This window comes from Semicossyphus pulcher, unplaced genomic scaffold, assembly GCF_022749685.1.
Source record: "Semicossyphus pulcher isolate SPU_LCO1_2020_fin unplaced genomic scaffold, fSemPul1.0.p SCAF_1, whole genome shotgun sequence".
In the NCBI taxonomy this organism is placed as follows: Eukaryota; Metazoa; Chordata; class Actinopteri; order Labriformes; family Labridae; genus Semicossyphus; species Semicossyphus pulcher.
The window spans coordinates 38,045,619-38,066,636 of NW_027211603.1; the positions used below are offsets into that span (position 1 = coordinate 38,045,619).

At 45.8% G+C, this 21,018-nt stretch overlaps 1 pseudogene; it reads left to right on the forward strand.

Moving 5' to 3' along the window:
• The first annotated feature begins 921 nt into the window (after window positions 1–921).
• LOC138592567 (general transcription factor II-I repeat domain-containing protein 2A-like) lies at window positions 922–2,827 on the forward strand (annotated as a pseudogene).
• Window positions 2,828–21,018: the final 18,191 nt, after the last annotated feature.

The window sequence follows — 21,018 nt, forward strand, 5'->3', positions numbered from 1 at the left end:
AGTAAAGTAAAGCTAAGTTAGGTCGCACTGCCTCCCTTATGAAGAGAACGTTCTTGAGTCCAGTCGAGATCACAAAAGGGTGGGCAGCACAATAAAGCCATTGTCGCCAGTCCTCCAAAGTCAGCGTAACAACTCCCACTGCCCGATCAGTAGTGCCCACCTCCACAACAGAAGACAATCAGCGTCTGGATGGAGATTGGTGCCAATGAGTATAAACTCTTTAGGTGCTCAAACTCTTTCTGGGTCTCTGGTCCATATTATAAGATAATACTGTATTGGTGCTTTGGAGAACCTTGAGTCAAAGCTATATGGGAGCTTTAACAGAAGAAATTCTCACCTGCTGTAGTGTTGTAGGTTTCGACCTTCCTCGTAGTCTTCTAACAGGCATAATGTGACTGTGGCCGGAAAGAGAAACGTACAACTGCAGGAAATGTCTGCTCAAATGGTTTAAACACGTTTTTGGTTCCCTGGTGTACAAACAACGGTATTTCTCTTGTTTCTCCTGGGCCTGAACAAAGTGATGCTCTGGTTGTTGCACTTCCGTGCATGCCATTTCGATGCAGATGAAACTGGTGGCCTCGTCACCACAGATGTATCCAGCACATCTGCTCCTCCCATCAGATTCTGCAGCCTGATTATAACGTTAGCTGACCTTCAGTCTGCATTTATCTTATTCAAGCTCATTGATATTCTCATCTTTGACTGTGTGAGTGCTCAGCAGCCTCTCACCGCCTGTAGCTATCGCTGCGTGGACGGATGGTGGTTAATGAGTGTGATATAGCATCCAATCAGCAGGGCAGAATGATGTCTTTCTTTAGAGCCTGTGAAGTTGTAATCTTTGCTCAGCCTCCACAGCTCAGTCCGTCCTAACAGGGAGTTTATTTTGTGTCATTAGATCTCTTCTCAGAACTTTTGGGCAGAATGTGTTTGAACAAAACTTCATCACTTCATCATTCTCATGTGGAGTTTGGTGACTGCTCTGCTCTGCCCAGCTTCATCCTGAGAGAAGGTAAAGAATTAAAAACACACCTGTGTGGGCTGCATGGCGGTCCAAATCTGACGGGGAAAGATGTCGGCCTTTTGAGGCGGATGCAAGGTAATGTGACTGAAATGAACCCAGAACAGAAATTGGTATTTTTGCATTGTGTTATCAAGAGGTGTTGTGTAAATCAGGCCTAAAAATGAACAATGTTATTGATGTTGTAACTAAAATAGTTAACTTCATCAGGGCAAGAGCACTGAACCACACACTGTTAGAGGAGCATGAGACTAGGGATGGGTACCTTTCACATTTGAACCGATACGGTACCGCTACCCGGTACCTGGGAATCGATATCGGTACTCAACGGTACCAATTTTCGGTACTTTTGTGTGTTTATGTGGTAATAAATGTTAATTTGTTTAATAATAAAATCTCAATTTTTTTGTATTTAACATAATTATTTCTCATTATATAAACTTCGACAAATATATCAAAACAACATCCAACTGTTTGTATTGTAACATCGCAGTTGTTTCACAAATTTCTTCAACATGAAGCCTTACTTACAACTACGCAGTGTTTTTTCTTAATAATGCACAAATTAAAACCCAGCTCCACAGCAGTCACAGCCCTGTGACACTCATCTGCCCTCTGACGGGAAAAGGCTGTCTCCTTGGCTTTAGTAAAGGGAGTCACTGTTGCAGCTCTCACTCTTACTTTAGGGCGGGTTGACAATGGGTCCGACGGACCTGTAAATGAAAACAAGCATTTACATTTACGTTACAAAGTACGAGGAACTGAGCTGATAATGATAACTAATGCTAAGTTAAAATGCCAAGCTAACGTCATCTTAAACACTAGGCTTATTTACCTGGAGCAGACGAAGATGATGATGCCTCACTTGCATCTTCATTGTCGCTGTTGCCATCACCAAATGTTAAGGCCATTCTTCTCCCATGTTGCTGGCTGCAGACGACGAGTCGCTAACGGATGCAGGCGTGCAAACGGTGCCGAATGCAGGAGTTGTAGCCGTAGATCTGAGGCTGTCGAAAATTGTGCACTCTTTAGCCTTGATAAAAATCTTGTGCTTAACCAGGTGCTTCCTCAGATTGGAAGTATTCCCGCCGCTGGCCTGCACTTTGCGCAACAAATATTGCAGCGAGCGTAATCTGCATCGCATTTTGAAAAGTGGAGCCATACTTTCGAGTGCTTTCTATCAGCCATGCTTCCTTTGTTGACTGAACCTGCGGCTACTGACGTCATTACGCTCTTGTGCGTGCAATGCTGTGTTCAAGTCCGGCATGGAAAATCGCCTACTCTTCCACTCCCTCACAGTCACGAGGATGCGTTTAGGTACCGAAACATGGTACCGTTTGATTTTACGTGAATCGGTACTCGGTAGTACCAACGGAATTCGGTCGGTACCTATAAAAGTACCGAATACGGTACCCATCCCTACATGAGACTGAACATGGTGACACAGGCTACCACACAGCCGTCACATGGCTCAGCCTGGGCACCGTGCTTCAAAGGGTACGGAACCTGAGAGCAGAGATGTGGGAGTTTTGTGAAAAGAAAGGCAAGGACATCCCAGAGCTCTCAGAAGCAGACTGGATGGCAGATCTTGCATTAGCTGGTGATGTGACTGCACTGATGAATGAACTCAATAGCAAACTGCAAGGCAAGGGCTTCTTTGCACATGAAATGTACAGCCCGGTGAAGGCTTTCGTGAGGAGGTTGCAGTTTCTTTCAAGCCAACTGGAGGGAAACATTCTCACCCACACGCCAACACTGAAAGAAGCCACGCGGTCAGCTGATCACCGCTGCAGGTACTCCTCATGTTAGGGGCACTGCTTGGTGAGTTTTGAAGACTTCAAAACAGCAGAGAGGGAAACGCACAGGATGAGTGTGGATAATGCACCCAGTGATATTAGGTTGGAACTCACCGACCTGCAGTCTCTTACTCTACTGGCAGAAATCAGTATCCCTGCACACATGAGGAGGCATGCTCAGAAGATGTCGGTTCTCTTTGGATCTACATACATATGTGAACAAACATTCTCAGTGATGAAGTAACAAATCCAGATACAGAGTATTTAAAGCCATGCATCAATCTGAAGGCTGACAGGACTCTAGACCTCCGTTTGACAGTATTGGACTGTTGTGAGAGGGTATTCATGAGGAGCTTGAGAGGTCTTCCCTGGCACCATCTTCTCTATCAGATGATAGAGGTTATAAGTAATGACATTTATATATGATATTTTCACCAGATACATTCAGTCATTCATACGTGTGTGTGTGTGTGTGTGTGTGTGTGTGTGTGTGTGTGTGTGTGTGACTCTTCAAGACTCTTGCTTCTTCCACTTTGTTCCTCCTCTCTGGCTGTTTGTTCAGCAGAGTCTCCTGAGTCAACTGGCCAGCCCTCATGATTAATCACACTATTCCCAAAAAGAGAAGCTTCAGATGTTTACCCCGTCATTCATTTTTCATAGACATGGATGTTTGCCACTTTCTGAATCTGCAGCTCAGAGGTGAGCTGAGAAAGAGCCAGCTTCCAGGTAGAATATTTGGAACACACATACAGACACAAAAAGGAAGTTTTACTCAGAATCTTAACATGGTTCTAAGCACCGAACATACAGCACAGCTAAGGTTGATAGAAGGTTAGTAGTAGCACAGGTGTCCCTCATATCTGCATCATTACATCCATTTTGCTTCTAGACTTTAACTGAAAACCAGCAGGTGTAAGCTGATTTGGTAGATTTTGGAGGAACATGTTACATTGTGCTCTCTATCATCTTATTATCTGTACCTATGGTTCATCCCTTACAGTAGCTTTCCACAGAAGCTTCTCTGGAAACAGATGGCAACAGCATACTAACACACTGAGAGGTGATACTGCTGCAGTGTGTTATCTTCTATGTACCTGTCAACACTGCCGGGTTCTATGTGCTTATCAGGATATAGATGTATTATGAGTATTCAACCTAGCCCCCCTTTGTTCTGCAAAGCCTCTGGAAAATGATTGCACACAGTACCTTTAGTTGTTTACTGATACAGGAAAATAAAATATTTATCACATTTATTGTTAAGAAGCTAAAACCGATCCTATGCTAAATGAAAACCTGTGGATCAAGTGCTCATATTGTTAGCTTCAATTAAACAGGGCTAGTCAAATGTCTATGTACAGGATTACTACCTATGAATAATCCAGGGACTTAAGCCAACCTCTTTGCTTCTCGGTTCGCACCCAGATGCGCCGTGTAACGAGCAAAAGTGCGTCAGACACGCCCTAAATGACTTCACGCCATGCCCTTTAGACTGTGCGCCTACCACCGTCTAAATAGGGCCCTATGTCTTTGTGTAAGCGTAAGTAACCTCAACTACAATCAACACCTGACTAAACAGACATTACAACAATACAACTCGGTTACAAATCAAATCAATAACATTACAATACAGTAAACATCCCCTGCTTAGCCGGTACCGTGAGTTTCTCTAGCTTTGCCCAGATGTTACGTTACCAGACGTGGACGGAAAGGCGTTGCTGTGCTGTGTTGCAGCTTGTTAGGCCGACAATCCTGTTGCTCAACCGGGCCGGGGGGGCAGTGCTCCAACCTTCTTGGAAGGCAGTGGAGAGTTTGTGAGTTTCTTTGAGCTTCTGACCTGCCCAGCTTCTGAGCTTCTGAGCAATGGAGGTCTTTCGGTTTTACAGACCTGGCCAGGGGGAGGGGTTTTCACGTGAAGCTGTGAAAACCTAGAGGCTGCTGGGAGTTTGAGTTTTAAGTGTGAAGGAAAATTTTATGTTAACCTGTTGGATCGTACGTTTAAATTTCTTTAATATTATGGAGTTAATAATCATGATATAATCAGCTAAGGTTAATTTTAAGGATATGTATTGTCTACTCCTCTCCAGGGTCTTGTGCATGATTTACTGTTGCTCCTTCTGTCTTAGAGAGATAGTTGGTGGCCTTGTCTGGGCTGAGAGCTCCAGGGCAAGGGGGTCAACTCTAGATAGTCAGGCGCCTCAGCTAAAGTCATAACAATAACACCTTACTTTGTCTCTGTGAGAGGGAGTTCTTTCTGTAATGTCTAACATACACTGTGAACCTTGAGTCTGTGTCAGTCAGTCAGACAGTTGCGTGCTGTGTAGTACTGGTCTGACCCAGCTCGAGTTGTTAATTGCTTTTACTCATCTTTTAATATTCTTCAATTAAATGACATCAAAAGACAACTTTGTTTCCCAGAGAACTTTATTGGTCGCATCATCAAAAATTGCCACCACATTAAGTTCAGCTGCCATTTTGAAGAATCAGTTTAAAAGTCACAAATAAACACATTCCAATATTGGAGATGCAGTGAATCCCAACATCCCCCCTTGCGGTGTAGAACTGCACTCGATGTGTGGTCCTACATCGGAAAACTCCATAGTCCATAGTTGGAAGAGTTCATTTTTCAGTTCATTCACGTTGTAACATCTGGGTATGTGTTAACACTATCTATCTCAACTTAGCAAGAACAGTCATAGGGTTGTGTAAATAGCAAGTGATCTTGCGTCAACGTGGGCGCCCATCTATGAATAATCCAGGGACTTAAACCAACCTCTCTGTGGCTTGCGCCTCGGTTTGCGCCCAGATTGTGCGCTGTGTAACGAGCAAAAGTGCGTCAGACACGCCCTAAATCACTTAGCGCGGTGCGCTTTAGACTGTACACCTTCCGCCATGTAAAAGGGCCCTGTGTCTTTGTCAACATTGTCAGCAGCTGATTAAGAAATAATCCCCTTGAATAACAAGCATCCAGCAGTTTGTGTTTGTGTCTGTAGTGTTTGATTCCTCACATCCAAATTGCTTTGACTTGGTAAGAACCCGGGCGTTTGTCAATAGTGATTTATTCAGGCCTGTGGGCAGCTGCCTCTGCCAGCAGTCACAGTGAAGCAGAGAAATGAATGTGAGCTGTGTGAGGGAATCGTCCCTGTGGCACCGTTACATAGGAGCACTGAAATCCATCTGACATGTCCTGTGTGCGTGCTCTGTGTCGGCAAGTTGAACTAAGGGAATACAAACACCATCATGGGCACTGGAAACCTTAGAACAAGTTTATCATCAAGCTGAGATATCCTCAATTCTTCTTCCATGACAAATGCTAGGGCCTACATTACCCACAATGCTACTGTGTGCTCTTTAAACTGGATTAAAAATCAGAGAGGACGTCACTAGTGGTTGTTGAGCTTTTATCCGTGCTCAGGATGTTCATGTGTTGGACTCTCAGATGTACAAAAGCGTCTGCTAAATGAAATTGAACACCGTCTTTCTCTGATCAGTGTCTACAACAAACTTCTGTTCATGAGAGACTTTAGAGACATGTTCTAAATACAGGGCAAAGATTGTTTAGCTGCATCTCAACAGCAGGTGCTTTCATCATCACTTTGTTCCTCTGGAGGGACTCCGCGTGTGTCTTCTGCAGTGACCAGAGTCTGAATAAAGCTCAGTCCCTGCTCAGAAGGAAACACCACAGACTGTACCGCTTTCTGCACTGTGATGGAGGACTGACAGTCATGTCCTGTAACTGAGACGTAGTTTTCTCCACTGGCCGTCCCATTAGGAGGCCACAGCAGGTCCTGGATTAATTCACTCAAATGAGAAGTAATGTCAGGGTTTTGAGTTAAACAAAAAGGTGAGGACCCAGATGCAGACTTAGATGAATAGGTTTAATAAACAGAAGGCAAAAAATGCAAAAACAAAATCTAACTCCAACAAAAGACAAAAAGGAAAATCAAAAAGGCGGAGCAAAAAACTTACAACAAAACCAGGAACAGGTAATCCAAGAGACATGAGGGGTTAGGGGAAGCACGAAGAATATCCATCATGGACATAGACAAAACTCCAGAGAAGGACGACACAGGATGGACGACATAGACTCACGAACGATGGATCACAATGAACAGGCAACGAGACAAGGGAGCACAAAGACTAAATAAACTTAGGAGGTGAGGCTAATCAGACACAGGTGAGACAATCAAGGGAGCAGGTGAAAACAATAAGGGCAGGGCACACAATCCAACAGGCGGGAAAACACACAAAGGCAGGAAGTAAAACAAGACAAAACATACATAGGGCAAGAACTACAAAATAAAACAGGAAACACTAAAAACCAAACTCAGGACTGTGATAGCAGAACTCATGCAGAAAATCTCTAGACAATAAAACACAAATGAATTACATAACTAAACAAGACTAAATCAAGACAAGAACACAATATATTAAATACAAAATTAAACATGACAACTCATGAACTCATGACAAAGTGACATGGTTAAACAAGAAATAATAACTGAACACCAAAATACAAGAAAACCGGAACTAAACTAGAAACTCATGACAAGTAAACATGAGCACAGACAAAAAAAGATTAGGATCTCTTATTAGATTAGGCAATGATGCGTTTTCTTTCAGTTGGTGCTGAATCATCAGTCGGAGCCTCTCTGCGACTGGAAACACAGACATTAAGTAGGATTTAAACATGACACAAGGGAAACTGAAATTAAATGTGTTTTTCTTTGCTTGAATTGTGATTGTTGTCTTCATTTAACCGTTTTTACACAGTAATGTTGTTAACCTCACCATCACCGTGCCTTTCTGCCTGTTGGTTTACACTGGAGTCATTTAAAGGCATGTGTGTCTCATGCAGACACTACCAGACGTCTGCATGAGCCAGGCTGGAAATAGTTGCTCTGCACAGAGAAGTGAGGACAGTTTGCCATCACTCTTATTCATAACCAAACTTTGAAAGGTTATTTTTGTATTTAGCTTTCATATATCTTATTTTAGCTTCATCCTATTTAAGGAGCTTGTCTGCTCCCTGTATGCTGAGAGGAAGAGACTGACTGACAGCTTGTATCAGTGGTCTTTGTCCAGACTGATGTGACTTTTATTTTACAGCATTTCACAGAATAAGACCTGTTTCATTAAATGCCCAAAGTCCCCCTGAAATCTGATGAATCTCAGCTGCAATGAAACACCTCTATTAGCGTCTCCTTTAGGGAAAAGATCCAATTAACAGCACCTTTAAAACTTTCAAATTACAATTTAGATGAATAGATTCTTCATTTTCAGCTCGGCTGCCCCTGCAGCTCCACCATTATCACCAATTAGAGGGCTCGCTCACCAACATAAATACAGCCTGCAGTGTGCAGCGCTTTAAAGGCAGAGCCGACTGTGTTTGAATGCACATGAGAAGACATTCGTATCTGTCACATTAGACTGAACGACCTGCAGGAAGGTCAGGGGGAAGGGGAAAAATGTCTGTAATATTTTTTAGAACGGTCCGTGCGTCTAGCAGAGAAGCTTTCAAACACATTCAGTGTGGGCGTTTTCACTTTGTCTTTGACTCACCAGAAAAACAAGCACACTCTTTCACATGCTTTAAACAACCAGTGTTTGCTTTCCTGACATGTTAATACTGAGCGTCCTCTCTCTGAAGTCAGACTGGTGACAATAAACACCAGAGAGTCGTCTCCTGACCATGACGACACTATCTCCCTGGCGTTACGTAAAATCATGTGTTATTATGGAGATTTAATGTGAAACACACGAGTCAGATATGAAATAGAGGAAAACAGCCACCGTGGCCACAACAGGCGTTTTTGTGAAAAGTACACATGGACATTATTTAAAGTTTCAGCTGGACTGAAAAGCCCTGATACCCGTGTGCTCTGTGTCTGTATGAACCTGTTTGTTTGCAGCCCATCTTTCCTCCTGACAGCAGAGTTACTGTCGCTCACTGAGACGCTCCTGCTGAAATGAAGGATAGAAAACAATTCATGTACTTTGAATGTTAACAAGGTGTCACAAGGTGTCATAAAAGGCCCCACGTTATCACACATAACAGTGCAGAAAGCTAGATTAGTACTGAATAATCAAATCAATAAACGAGGTCTCTGCTCGATGTGTTGCATAATGACATGCAGTTAATGAACACTGGTTATTTCTCCATCAGTGGCTGTGATCAGTTTTACTGCATGTTACTTTTTGTTGATCTATCAAAGCCTTTGATCCTGTGGATCATTGTTGTCTTTCATTGCTTCTGTATCTGACTGACATCATTGTAAATGATGGTTGCCCATCAGTGACCTCTCCAGTGAGTGTTTGCGTCAGGCGTATTGTGTCAGGTGAGCGTATTGCGTCATTTCCTGTTTTCTCGCTGCTACTGTGTTGTCCTGTGCTGTTTGTAGCTGCTGCTAGAGCTCGAGCTAAATCGATTAATCTGCTGTAATTATCATCACTGTGGTTATTCAGCTGCTGTGTACTTAAACAGACACTAGTTTTCATCAAGCACTCTCGTAGTTGCATTAGCGACATATCTGCTGTAGTCAGCAGCAAGCCCCCAGGGCCAGTAGCCGGTGCGGGCCGACCTAGCGTAGCTCTCCCCCGGCAACTCCCGAGCAGCCGGGATGCAGTGGCTGGGTTACTCTCAGAGGGAAGCATAGCCGCAAGACGAAGCACACGGTTCACCACCAACCACTTCACGTTTCAAACAAGTTTTCCCCACTCAGCGACACACCCGCTGAGAAACCAACTCTGGTTATTGGCAGCTCCATAGTCAGAAACGTGAAGTTAGCGAAGCCAGCGGCCATAGTGAAATGTATTCCTGGGGCCAGAGCGGGCGACATCGAGTCCAATTTAAAACTGCTGACAAAGGATAATCGTAAATTTGATAAGATTGTAATTCATGTCGGCGTTAATGACTCCCGGTTACGCCAATCGGAAGTCACTAAAATTAATGTTGAGTCGGTGTGTGCATTTGCAAAGACGATGTCGGACTCCGTAGTTTTCTCTGGACCCCTGCCCAATCTGACGAGTGATGACATGTATAGCCGCATGTCATCATTCAACCGCTGGCTGTCGAGGTGGTGCCCAGCAAACGATGTGGGCTTCATAGATAACTGGCAGACATTCTGGGGAAAGCCTGGTCTGATCGGAAGAGACGGCATTCATCCCACTTTGGATGGAGCAGCTCTTTTGTCTCGTAATATGGCTAAGTTTGTTAGTCGTAAAACCTGACAAACCAGAGTTGAGACCAGGAGGCAGAGCTGTAGTCCTACACACTCCTCTGAGCTTCCCTGTGAGCAGTTTCCCAGCCACAATGTTAATGTTATAGAGACTGTGTCTGCCCCCCAACCCAGGCCTTTTATTACAGTTAATTCAAACGCAAATAAAAAAGGAGTAAATCAAAAAGAATTAATAAAAATTAAAGCAACAACCGAAGTTATGCCAAAAAATATGAGAATTAAATGCGGTCTGTTAAATATCAGATCCCTGTCATCTAAAGCTCTATTAGTGAACGATCTGATATCAGATGATCATATTGATTTACTCTCTTTAACTGAGACTTGGCTGTGTCAGGAAGAATATGTCAGCTTAAATGAATCCACTCCTCCCAGTCATCTTAATACACATGTTCCTCGAGACACTGGTCGAGGTGGTGGAGTGGCAGCTATCTTCAGTTCTAGTCTTCTAATCAACCCTAGACCAAAACTTAGTTTCAGCTCTTTTGAAAGCCTTGTTCTGAGTTTTTCACACCCAGCCTGTAAAACTTTACAGCCTGTTTTATTTGTGATAGTATACCGCCCTCCTGGCGCATACTCTGATTTTCTAACTGAATTCTCAGAGTTTTTATCAGATTTAGTCCTGAGTTCAGATCAAATTATTATTGTAGGGGACTTCAATATTCATGTAGATGTTGATAATGATAGTCTTAGCATGGCATTTATGTCCCTTTTGGACTCTATTGGTTTCACTCAAAATGTAAACCAGCCTACTCACCGCTTTAACCACACCCTCCACCTTGTTCTAGCTTATGGCCTTGAAACCGAAAACTTAATTGTCTTCCCACAAAATCCTCTTTTATCAGATCACTATTTAGTAACATTCGATGTCCTGTTAACCGACTACGCTCCAGTTAACAAAAATGTACTCACAAGATGTTTGTCTGACAGGACTGTAGCTAAATTTAAGGAAACAATTCCAGCTGCTTTTAATTCTTTACCACATCTGTTTACTACAGAAAGCTCTGATGCTAATGTTAGTCCCTCTCAGCTTGATCAGTTTGTTGATAGTACTGCAGGTTTGCTGAGAAGTACTCTAGACTTGATTGCCCCCTTAAAAAAGAAGATTATTAAACGACAGAGGCTAGCTCCATGGTATGACTCAGAAACTCGTAACTTGAAGCAAATGTTGCGTAAATTTGAAAGAATGTGGCGATCCATCAAAACAGAAGAGTCTCGTTTACTCTGGCAAAATAGTCTTAATAAATACAGGAAGGCCCTACGGCATGCTCGAGGTGTCTACTACTCCTCCCTCATAGAAGAACATAAAAACAATCCCAGGTACCTTTTCAGCACTGTAGCCAGGCTGACAGAGAGTCACAGCTCCACTGAGCCAAGTATTCCTATAGGCCTCAGCAGTGATGATTTCATGAGCTTCTTTAATGACAAAATCCTAAAGATTAGAGACAAAATTTGTAACCTCCTGCCATTAACTGGTGCAGATGTATGGAAACTGCTCAAAAACCTGATGTTTACCTTGACTGTTTTTCTCCAATTGACCTTCCTGAGCTAAATTCTCTGATATCTTCGTCTAAACCATCAACCTGTCTTTTAGACCCGATTCCAACCAAGCTGCTTAAGGAAGTCTTTCCCTCAATTAGCACTTCTTTACTAGATATGATCAATATGTCTTTATCGACGGGCTATGTACCCCAGTCTTTTAAACTAGCTGTAATTAAGCCACTTCTTAAAAAGCCTACCCTAGATTCAGGCACCTTAGCTAACTATAGACCTATATCTAACCTTCCTTTTATCTCAAAGATCCTTGAGAAAGCAGTCGCTAATCAATTATGTGACTTTCTTCATAACAACAGTTTATTTGAGGACTTTCAGTCAGGATTTAGAGTCCACCACAGCCCTGAGACAGCACTTGTGCGAGTTTCAAATGATCTACTTACTGCTTCAGACAGAGGACTTCTCTCTGTACTCGTCCTGTTAGATCTTAGTGCCGCTTTCGACACGATAGACCATCACATCCTGTTACAGAGACTAGAACATTTAATTGGCCATTACAGGATCTGCATTAAGTTGGTTTAAATCTTATCTATCAGATCGATCTCAGTTTGTTAATGTTCATGATGTGTCCTCTATGCACACCAAAGTTAGTCATGGAGTTCCACAAGGTTCTGTGCTCGGACCGATTCTTTTTACCTTATATATGCTTCCTCTGGGTAATATCATGAGGAAACACTCCATTAATTTTCATTGTTATGCAGATGATACTCACTTATACTTATCTATGAAGCCAGACGAAACCAATCAGCTATCTAAACTAGAAGCATGCCTTAAGGACATAAAGATCTGGATGACTGGAAACTTTCTGCTACTTAATTCAGACAAAACTGAAGTTATTGTGCTCGGCCCAAAACACCTAAGAGATTCTTTCTCTAATGATATAACTGCCCTAGATGGCATCAGCCTGGCATCCAGCACTACTGTTAGGAATCTGGGGGTTCTGTTTGATCAGGATATGTCCTTCATCTCCCACATAAAACAAATATCAAGGACAGCCTTCTTTCATCTTCGCAACAAACATCAGACACATCTTGTCTCAAAACGATGCAGAAGAAAATAGTCCATGCATTCGTTACTTCCAAGTTGGATTATTGTAACTCGTTACTATCAGGCTGCCCTTATAAGTCACTAAAAACTCAGCTGGTACAAAATGCTGCAGCACGTGTGCTGACAAGAACTAGGAAGAGAGATCACATCTCTCCTGTATGAGCCTCTCTGCCCTGGCTTCCTGTAAAATCTAGAATAGAATTTAAAATGCTTCTTCTTACTTACAAAGCTCTTAATGGTCAGGCACCATCATATCTTAAAGAGCTCATAGTGCCATATTACCCCTCTAGAACATTGCGCTCCCAGGATGCAGGCCTGCTGGTGGTACCTAAAGTGTCTAAGAGTAGTGTTGGAGGTAGAGCCTTCAATTACCAGGCCCCCCTCCTCTGGAACAATCTACCAGTCAAGGTCCGGGAGGCAGACACCCTCTCTTCTTTTAAGAGTAGACTTAAAACTTTCCTCTTTGATAAAGCTTATAGTTAGGGCTGGCTCAGGCTGGGACCAGCCCATAGTTATGCTGCTATAGGTTTAGACTGCCGGGGGGATCTGACACACCAAGCTTCTCTCTCTCTCTCTCTCTCTCTCCCTCTCTCCCTCTCTCTCTCTCTGTGTGTGTGTTTTTCTCTCTCTCTCTCTCTCTCGCTCTCTCTCTCCGTTTCCGGTGTGTGAGCGTGGTGGTGGAGCGGTGTGAGTGGCATGGAGAATTCGAATGGTTTCTTTCACCTGGTTTCTGGTTTCAGTGTTTTTCTGCTGTATGTGCGTGATCAGGTAAGAGTATTTCTATTAAATCTTTTTGCGGACTGTTCCCAGATTGATCTGCTGGGTTTGAGTGTTTGTTTGGAGGAATGGCGTCCGCCGAGACACCACCTCCGTCAATCCGGCAGGGAGTCCGGATAGTCCCCCAAGACGTGAGTGTGTCTGTGGAGGAAGTTCTGCTGGCTGTGGGAGAGCAGGTGGGACATGACAACCTGTGCTTTGCCTCCCGCATGAATAAAGGTGTGGTGGTGTTTATGAAGACAGAGCCGCTGGTCTTTAAACTCATCGAGAGTGGCGTGGTGCTCCGTGATTTGTTTGTACAGGTGTCCCCGCTGTCAGTGCCCTCCACGCGGATCACCGTCTCCGGTGTTCCGCCGTTCATACCGAACGAGCTGCTGGAGCATGAGCTCCGCAGGTTTGGAAAGTTCGCCAGCGGCTTTAAAACTGTGAGTTTGGGATGTAAAGATCCCAAACTGAAGCATGTACAGTCTCTGAGGAGACAGGTGTTTATGTTTTTGGACTCCCCCGCACACACTCTGGAGGTGTCCTTCAGAGTGAAACACGGGGACGGCGCGTATATGGTGTACGCCAGCTCAGGGAGCATGAAGTGTTTTGAGTGTGGAGATGTAGGACAAAAATGCTTTGCATGTCCACACAAGCAGAAGCAGGCTGCTAACGCTGCTAACGCTGCTGATCCATTTGGTGACCTGTTTCGGGCTGCGCCTGCGGCTGATGCCGCGTCCGAGCGCGGAGGCTTGGCTGCGGCTGCGCACGCTGCTGGGGCAGCGACGGGTGCAGAAGTGGGTTATGCTCCTCCTGCTGCTGTTAACTCTGAATCATTTAGTGTAAATGATGAGTCAGTGAGAGAGGCTGTAGAGACGCAGGTGTGTGCAGCAGATGATGTTCAGTCAGGTAAGTTTAGTGATGTGTCTGTAGCTGCTGTAAACCTGAGCAGCTCTCAGTCTGCAGCAGCTGAAGGTGAATCCCACCTTAATGATGAGGAGGCAGCTCCCGTCAGCACAGGAGGTGTTCAGACAGGGTGTAGTCAGGCTTCATGTGATGGAGAAGACATGGAGGAGGACTAGGACTCTGATAACACTGAAACCTCTAACAGAGGCACAGACCTCTATACCTTAGGGGAAATAAATAGTTTCATGGATGAAACATTTAATAAAAAAGCTGTGAAGGTGAGTGATTACTTCAGTGACACAGAGAAATTTATTAAATCAGTCATCACTCTGAAGAAACAGGTAGGTTTTGACCTCCTGGACGAAAAGAAAAGGTTCAGACTAAAGAAACACATCACTAATCTGAGAAAAGTAAAGAGTTTAACGGTCCGTAAATCTTGAAGATAAAATGATCATGCATCACAAGGTGTTTCTTCTTCACAGTTGTTTGCTTGTTTCTGTCTGTCTGCTCTTTCGGTCTCTTTTTTCCATGGGGAGCCTTAGAGTAGGATCTCTAAACATTAATGGTGGGAGAGACAGACATAAAAGAGCTCTGATATCTGAGGTCTGTGCTCAGAAGAAGATTGATGTGCTGTTCCTGCAGGACACACACAGCGATCCATCTGATGAGACAGACTGGGCTTTATGGTGGGACGGTTCCTGTAAGCTCAGCCATGGCACTAACGTCAGTGCAGGTGTGGCTGTTTTATTCAAAGCCTCTGCTAATGCTAAGGTGCTATCCTGCAGTGAGGTGGTGCAGGGCCGCCTGCTGGTGGTCAGAGCAGAGATAGAGGACTCTGTGTTTGTTTTTGTAAATGTTTATGCCCCAAACATTGGTTCACAGAGAGTAGCTTTCTACTCTCTGTTAAAAAACGAGCTGATGGCTTTCCATGAGGACCAAATTATCATCGGGGGGGATTTTAACTGCACTTTAGACTTCACCACAGACAGGATAGGAGAGGAACCTCACCCACAATCATCCCGGTCTCTGAGCTCTGTCATCTCCCACTGCGATCTGTTAGACACCTTCAGAATCAAACACCCTCAATCCAGACAGTACACATGGGTCAGAGTCCACAACAACACAGTCCGTGCAGCCGGACTCGACCGGTTCTACATCTCTAAAACCCTCAGCCCCAAACTGGTTCAGTGCCACATCAACCCGGTCGGCTTCACGGATCACCACTTTGTTAGCTTTGAACTAGCTCTGTCTCCAGGTCAGAGGGTGAAGTCCTGCTGGCATTTTAATAACACACTGCTTCAGGACAGTGCTTTCTGTCAGAGCTTTGAGGTGTTCTGGGAGCAGTGGCAGAAGAAGAAAGCTGACTTTGGTTCCTTGAAGCTGTGGTGGGAGGTTGGAAAGGCACAGATCCGTGTCTTCTGCCAGCAGTACACCTCTCACTCCTCTGCCCACTTGAAAGCAGCTGTCAGAAACCTGGAGTCTGACATTAAGAACAATGAGGAGGGCTTACAGCGCACCACCACCACTGGTTCACAGCTGCGGGAGAAGAAGACGGAGCTGAGTTCCTTCCTGAGGGAGAGAGTGAAGGGAGCCCTGGTCCGGTCTCGTTTCCTGCAGCTGAAGGACATGGACACCCCGAGTTCCTTCTTCTTTAACCTGGAGAGGTCCGTGGCCCAGAGGAAGCTGATGTCCTGCCTGAAGCTTCCAGGGGGCAGGGTAACGACTGACCCAGCTGAGATGAGGAGCCACGCTGTGGATTTCTATGCAGACCTCTTTGGAGCGGAGGACTGCAGCGTTGAGTGCCGCAAGGAACTCCTGGAGGGTCTTCCTCAGCTCAGCGCGGAGGAAGCAGCTGCTCTGGACACCGAGCTGGCTCTGCAGGAGCTGACTGTAGCTGTGGGTCAGATGGCTTCAGGTCGAGCCCCTGGGATTGACGGGCTGTCGGCTGACTTTTTCAAATGTTTCTGGAACATTGTTGGAGCTGATCTCCATGCTGTGCTGCTCAAGAGTTTGAGGACAGGATCTCTCCCGGTGTCCTGTCAGAGGGCAGTACTCTCCTTGCTGCCAAAGAAAGGAGATCTGGCACTTTTAAAAAACTGGAGGCCAGTAGCCCTCTTATGCACGGACTACAAGATACTGTCGAGAGCTCTGTCCAACAGACTGAGAGACTTTGTGGGTAACATTGTTCACCTGGATCAGAGCTACTGTGTCCCGGACAGGATGATTATGGACAATGTTTTTCTGATCAGGGATGTGATCGATGTGTGTAACGTGTTTGATGTAAATGTTGGGATTGTGTCTTTGGATCAGGAGAAGGCGTTTGACCGGGTGGACCACTCTTATTTGTTTTCTGCACTCAGGGGTTTTGGTTTTGGTGACGGGTTTGTATCGTGGCTTGGCTTGTTGTACAGGGGTGCACAGTGTTTGGTGAAGATGGGGGCAGGGTTGAGCCGGCCAATCCCTGTACAGTGAGGGATCAGGCAGGGCTGCCCCATCTCTGGCCAGTTATATAGCTTAGCTATTGAGCCCTTGCTGTGCAGGTTGAGGGGTCGGCTCAGCGGGTTCTCTCTACCCGGGTCCTGTGGCGTTGAGCGTCCCCTTACAGTCTCTGCTTATGCAGATGACATAAACATCTTCATCTGCGGCCGGGGGGATGTTCAGTGTCTGCAGGACACCCTGTCCCTGTATGAGAGGGCAACATCTGCACGGGTGAACTGGGCTAAGAGCGAGGCTTTGTTGTTGGGTCAGTGGAGGGATCAGGCAGTGCCCAGTCTGCCTGGGGGTCTTGAGTGGGGGAGGGAGGGGCTGAAGGTGTTGGGGGTATTTTTGGGCACTGAAGGGTTTCAGAGACAGAACTGGGAGGGATTAAAGGAGAAAGTGTGTGCACGGTTGTCTAAATGGAAATGGTTTCTGCCGCAGTTGTCATATAGGGGAAGAGTCCTGGTCGCCAATAACTTGGTCACCTCGACTCTCTGGCACAGACTCGTGGCTCTGACACCACCAGAAGGATTGATGGAGGACATTCAGAGGACAATAGTGGACTTTTTCTGGTCTGGTAACCACTGGATCAGGGCAGCAGCTCTTTACCTGCCAGTGGATGAAGGTGGGCAGGGGCTCATCAGCATCAAGGCCAAGATTGCCTCCTTCAGACTGTTCACAGCCCAAAGGCTGCTCTATAACTGTGGTCCCAGGCTGGATACAGCTCAGCTGCTGCTGAGGAGAGCCGGACGTTTTGGATACAGGAAACAGCTGTTCCTGCTGCAGCCTGAGGGTTTGGACCTTTCTGGTCTGACGCCGTTCTACAGCTCAGTACTGCAGGCATGGAGGATTGTTACAGTTTCTCGTGTGGCTGAGGAGACTGCGGGCATGTGGTTGTTCGAGGAACCCCTGTTTTTCAACGGCTTCATCAGGACTCAAACCCTTCAGTCAGCCACCCTGCGGTCCAGCCTCAGGGGGGTGGACTGCACCAAACTTGGTCACCTGATGAGGATGACATTTACCTCTGTGGACTTGCTGAGAGAGAAGACCAACATCACATCCACCAGACTGGTCCACAGGGTGGTGGAGGAGGTCTGTGCTGCACTTCCGCAACCTCTGAGGACCTTTGTGAGGAACCGGACTCTGTGTGGCCAGTGGTCTGAGGGCAGCGAGTATGGGTTTCCCTCCCTGTCTATTGCCCCAGCCGTGGGGGGATGGCAGGGGGGGGGCTGGTCAGCTGCTGTCCCTCAGAACCCCTCTCCTGGACAGGTTCCAGGACGCAGGGAAGAAGGCCCTCTACCAGGTGTGCGTCAAGGTCCTCCATGTCCGGTCCTTGTCAGGGATGAGAGAGTCGAGGTGGGCTGAGTTCTTTGGTCCAGTCGTTTCCCCAAAAGGCAGCTAGCGGTCCCTGTACAAGCTGCCCGCTGTAAAGCGGACAGCTGACCTCCAGTGGAGGATTGTACACGGGGCAATAGCTACGAACAGATACAGAGCACACATTGATCCTGGGGTGGGAGAGGGCCGTTTGTTCTGTCCTCAGACTGAAACCTTGTCTCATTTATTTGTTGAGTGTCCGAGGCTCGCTCCTCTGTTTGGCCTGTTAAAACAATGGTTTCAGGCTCTCGGGGAGACGTTTTCTGTTGTTTTGTTTGTGTTTGGACCGAGATACTCGGTCATAAAAAAGAGTATTCACAATCTGATGAACTTCATCTCTGGTTCTGCTAAGTTAGCCATTTGGCCACGGATCTGAACCTGTCTTTTTCTTTCACGTCAGCCAGGCCGCTCACCAGGAAGAGCTTTGGGGAGGAGATTTTAACAGATCAGGAGACATATAGACTCAGGAAACTCGTGTTGAAGGTAAAAGCTCAAATCAATAATGATGATGATGATTTTCAGATGCTTTTACTCTTTACTGACCGTTCTTCTGACTGCTATTTATTTTTTATCCATGTGTGATTTTAATATCAGCACCTTAAACCTGAACGGGGCCAGGGCTGATTTTAAACGAGCCGCTCTTTTTAAACTGATGGAGACTAAAATAATTGATAGAGCACCACAGACAATGAAAGTGACTGGAAAAGGGCTTTTAAAGGGGAGTTGATTTTAAGCCACAGGTCCAATCTGAGTGGAGGGGTGGGGATTTTATTTGCCCAGAGTTTTTTACCTTTTTCTTTTACTGTTGACGAGGTTATTCCAGGTGTTTTAATGAAAGTTAAAGCTGTGTTTGAAAACGTGAAGCTTGTGTTTTTAAATGTCTATGCTCCCACTAACGCGGTGGACAGGGTAGCGTTTTTAAACATTTTAAGCGACTGTGTTAAGAACTGTGAGGATGATGCTTTTATGTTTTTAGGGGGTGATTTTAATTGCACAGACAATCCGACCCTAGAAAGGAACCATCCTGAACCACACCCACTTTCATCTCACACACTCAGACAGCTGATGGAGAATCAGGAGCTGAGTGATGTGTGGAGGGTTTTTAACAGTCAGCACAGACAGTACACCTGGAGCCACAGCAGGGAGGGGGTTTTATCTCTGGCCAGACTGGACCGCTTTAATTGTTTTAAACACCATTTGAATATTTTTAAAAGGTGTTTTATTCAGCCTGTGGGTTTTAGTGATCATTTTTTAGTCTCCTGTCGTGTTTTTATCAAAAACGTCCGTTTAAAGAGCGCCTACTGGCATTTTAACACAGCCCTTTTAAATGACCCGGCTTTTAGAACTGCTTTTAAGTGTTTTTGGTCGTCCCATAGAGAGAGCAGGCCTGCCTTCGCTAATATACAGCAGTGGTGGGACTTTGGTAAGACGCAGATAAAGCAGCTCTGCCAGCAGTTCACTCACGGTGTCACTACAGACTTAGCCCGGTCTATGAAGGATCTGGAGACGCAGGTGGTAGAGCTGCAGACCTTAGCAGACTCTACAGCAAATCGAGGGCTTTTAGACTCCCTCAAGTCCAAAAAGTCGGCCATAGCCAACCTGCTGGGCCTTTCAGCACAGGGGGCTCTGGTCAGGTCTCGCTTTCTGAACATCACGCAGATGGACGCCCCCTCTCGGTTCTTCTTTGGGCTAGAGCGAAAAAACGGACAAAGGAAGACCATTCATTCTTTACGAACGGGTAGCGGCTCCGAAGTCTCAGACTCGTCAGAGATCAGGAAGTATGCTGCCGGTTTTTACAAAAACCTCTTTAGGAGTGAGTGGTCGAATAATCCAGATGTGCACAGCAGCTTCCTCAGCGGTCTCCCTCAGGTCAGCGAGGCGGACCAGATCTGCTCGAGGTCATCACAGACAGCCTAAAGACCGGCAGACTGCCTCTGAGCTGCAGGAGGGCCGTCGTCACCCTGCTGCCAAATAAAGGAGACCTGCAGGAACTGAAAAACTGGAGGCCGGTCTCCCTGCTGTGCACGGATTATAAAATCCTGTCCAAAGCTCTGGCCCTTAGACTCAGGGAGGTGATGGCATCCATCATCCACCCTGACCAGACCTACTGTGTGCCCGGCAGGCTCATCAGTGACAACGTCACTTTAATTCAAGACGTTTTGGAGCTCTCCAGTTCATTGGCAGTAGAGACTGGTCTTATTTCCATAGACCAGGAAAAGGCTTTTGACCGGGTTGAACACCAGTACTTGTGGCAGACTCTGGCTGCCTTTGGGTTCAACCCTGGTTTCATAGCCATGGTCCGGGTTCTCTATAGTGACATTGCGAGTGTTCTGAAAATTAACGGTGGTCTCAGCGCACCATTTGAGATTCAGAGAGGGGTGAGGCAGGGCTGCTCTCTCTCTGGGATGTTATATTCGGCAGCCATCGAGCCTCTGCTCCACCAGCTGAGAGTTAAACTTAGCGGTGTGCATTTCCCCCAATGTCCTGTCTTTTAAACTGTCTGTTTACGCAGATGATCTCATTGTTTTAGTCAACTCACAAAGAGATATCAACATTTTAACTGACAATGTGAGGGACTTTGGTTTTATTTCATCTGCAAAAGTGAACTGGGAGAAGAGCGAGGCTCTGATGGCGGGAGGGGAGCTGGGGGGTCGGCTCGGGCTGCCCGGTGGCCTACAGTGGAAAAAAGGAGGACTCAAGTACCTTGGAGTCTTCCTGGGGGATGAGACCTACAAAAAGAAGAACTGGGACAGTGTTCTCGAACAGGTTAAAGGTCGGCTGGAGAAATGGAGGTGGCTGCTCCCAAAAATGTCATATAGAGGTCGAACCTTGATAGCCAACAATTTGGTCTCAT